The 3,429-nt window shown below is 44.0% G+C and overlaps 1 non-coding gene across 1 annotated transcript; it reads right to left on the reverse strand.

Moving 5' to 3' along the window:
- Positions 1 to 2,436: 2,436 nt before the first annotated feature.
- Positions 2,437 to 2,634, reverse strand: LOC112129502 (U2 spliceosomal RNA). Its single transcript, XR_002911896.1, has one exon. It is a non-coding gene; the product is annotated as a U2 spliceosomal RNA (small nuclear RNA).
- Positions 2,635 to 3,429: the final 795 nt, after the last annotated feature.

Consider the following 3,429-nt stretch of genomic DNA (forward strand, 5'->3'; position numbering starts at 1 on the left):
TCACGAGGTCAGGAGATCAAGACCATCCTGGCCAACACAATGAAACCCCGTCTCTACTAAAAATACAAAAATAAGCCGGGCGTTGTGGCACGCACCTGTAATCCCAGCTACTTGGGAGGCGGAGGCAGGAGAATCGCTTGAACCTGGAAGGTGGAGGTTGCAGTGAGCCGAGATTGCGCCACTGTACTCCAGCCTGGAAACAGAGCAAGACTCCGTCAAAAAAAAAAGAAAGCTATCCATATGTGATGTGACTTGTGGTGCAGACACCGAAAATCGTGTGTTCCTGAGGGGACTTGTGATGTGGACAGAGAACATAGAAGGCTGCATAACTCGAGAGTATCAGGGACTTGGGAGTTTAAAAAAACAAGGCTGTGTGAACTTGAAGGGACTTCTGGTGTGGACCCTGGATGTGGATCAAGAAGGCAGTATATACCTGCAAGGGGTCATGACGTGCACACCGAGGTATGTAGACTCAAGACAACTTGTGGAGTGGATTAGAAAGCTGTTTGTTCCCAGCAAGACTTGTAGTGTAGACACAGGAGGAGGTTATACACGAGGACACGTGTGATGTGGCACAAAGGCTATGTGCACCTGAGGAGACTTCTTATGTAGATAAAAGGCTGTGTATGCCTTAGAGGCTTGTGGTGTGGACATAGCAGTTTTGTGACACTGAGGAACTTGTGGTGTAGACCAAAAAAAGAAAAAGAAAAAGAAAAGAAAAGACTGTGTGCATCTGAGGGGACTTTTCATGTCCAGGGGAATTGTGGTGTGTGTGGGTTGGGTAGGGAGGCTCTACGCATCTGAGGCCCCATCTGTGTTAGACGAGAAGGCTGTGTGTATTGGACGCAACTTGTAGCGGGAGGTAGAGCTCCTGTGTACCTGAGGTGCCTGGCGGGGTTGGTGTGGAAGATTCTGTATACCTGGGAGTGTTTGTGCTGTGGACACAGGAAGCTGTGTTAACCCAGGGGACTGGTGGTGTAGACCCAAAGGCTGTGTGTGCCACAGGGACATGTAGTGAGGAAGTTAAAACCATGAGGGAACTTGTGGTATGGACACAGCTCTTTGGGTTTTTTTGTTTTGTTTTGTTTGTTTTTTTTAAACAGGGCCTCACTCTGTCACCAAGGCTGGAGTGCAGTGGCACAAACATGGCTCACTGCAGCCTTGACCTCCCAGGCTCAAGCCATCCTCCCACCCTCAGCCTCTCAGAGTGCTGATATTACAGGCATCAGCCACAACACCCGGCCTGGACACAGTTCTAATAAAAAGACAGATAATAACAAGTGTTGGCAAGGATATGGGGAAATGGGCACCTCTTATGCTGCTGATGGGAATGTCAAATGGTGCAGCCCTTTCGGAAAACAGTCTAGAAGTTCCTTAAAATGTTAAGCATAGCGTTACCATAGGATCCAGCAATTCTACTCCTAGGTGTACCCAAAAGAAATGAAAATGTATGCCTACACCAAAACTTACCTGTAAATGTTCATAGCAGCGTTATTTATAATAACTAAGAAGTGGAAGCAACCCAAATGTCCATCAACCAATGAAAGGACAAACAAAACATGGCAGAGTAGCGCCCCCTTATCTGTGGTTTCGCTTTCTGCGGTTTCAGTTACCCATGGTCAACCATGGTCCAAAAATAGGTGAGTACAGTACAATAGCATATTTTGAGAGTGAGGCAAGAGACCACACTAAGTTTATTACAGTATATTGTTATAATTGTTCTATTTTATTTTTATTGCCATCAATCCCTTTCTGTGCCTAATTTATAAGTAAACCTTATCATAGATATGTACGGATAAGAAAAACATAGTGTATGTAGGGTTCAGTACTATTCATGGTTCCAGGCATCCACTGGGGTTCTTGGAACATACCTCCTGCAGATAATCGGGGACTGCTATATATCTGTAAAATGCTAGCAACCCTTCGTGCCGCACGCCTTGGGTTTCATAAGTCTCATCTCAGCTTCTGTTTTCATGTTGCCTTCTGTCTATGTCTCTGTGTTTTCTTTTCTGTCTTCTATAAAGACACTCATCATTGCATTTAGGGCCCACCCTAATCCAGGATGATCTCATCTCACGCTCCTTACCTTAATTACATCTGCAAAGACCCTTATTCGAAATAAGGTCGCATTCTAAGATTCCACGTGGAAAAAGATTTAGGGGGCCACAATTCAACCCGCTACTAGGCGTGATGGCTACAGAATACAGGGTTTCTTTCGGGGTGATAAAAATGTTCTAAAATTGATTGTGGTAATAGCTGTCTAACTTTGTGAACAGACTGCAAGCCATCGAATGGTATACTTTAAATGGGTAAATCATGTGGCACGTGAAGAATAAAGCTGTTATTAAAAAAACAAATAACAGCCCAGGCATTGTGGCTTCACACCTGTATCCCAGCACTTTGGGAGACTGAGGCGGGTCAATCGCTTGAGCCTAGGAGTTTGAGACCAGTCTGGGCAACATGGCAAAACCCCATTTCTACCAAAAATATAAAAATTAACCAGTCTCATAACCTAGCATCAAAATAAATAAGTAACTTTAAAATTAAAAATTAAATTTAAAAAATTTAAATAAAATTTTAAAGTGACAAGAACAGATACTACACTTGATCTTAGCCAAAAGGCCGAGAAGCAATAATAAATTTTTAAAACGCAGAAGAACATTCACAGCATCTTCTTGCACCCTCTATTACTCATGCGGCCATGCCTGGTAGAAACGAACAAAGCATTGCCTCTCTTCCAGCATCTTCAGCATGGTAGGACTCCCTGAAGACAGAGTCATTGAACATCTCGCTCATGACGTTGTTTTTGAAACAACTCCAAACTTTCAACTGTTTTTGAAAGACAGAAAATTGGCGAGTTAACAGGGCCTTTTCTTCTTTTTCAAGACAGAATATCGCTGTGTTGCCCAGGCTGGTGTGCAGTGGCGTGATCATGGCTCGCTGCAGCCTCTACTTCCCCAGCTCAAGTGATCCTCCCCTTTCAGCCTCCCTAGTAGCAGGGACCACAGGCACACACCACAACACTTGGCTAATTTTTTTTTTTTTTTTTTTAGAAATGAGGTATTACAGGCTGCTTTTAAACTCCTGGGCTCAAGCGATCCATCTGCCTTGACTTCCCAAAGTGTTGGGATTACAGGCGTGAGCCACTGCGCCTGACCCAGGGCCTCAAAGTGCCCTAGACCTCAAGATTATCACAGCAGAAGTTGAGCACTGACTTCCCAAACCTTCACTTGGCTTCACTTGGCACTGTATTTTTAAAAATCATTACTATACTTGGATGTTCTCACAAGGCAAAAGACAAAAAACAAAAAAATTCCAGCAATGTTTATCCATTCCTCACTAACTGGACAGACAAGGACATGAGGCCAAATAGTAAGATGAAGGTTCAAATATCAAAATATCCCTGACATTGACCTGGCCCTTTGCTGG

The sequence above is a fragment of the Pongo abelii genome, chromosome 18, assembly GCF_028885655.2.
Source record: "Pongo abelii isolate AG06213 chromosome 18, NHGRI_mPonAbe1-v2.0_pri, whole genome shotgun sequence".
In the NCBI taxonomy this organism is placed as follows: Eukaryota; Metazoa; Chordata; class Mammalia; order Primates; family Hominidae; genus Pongo; species Pongo abelii.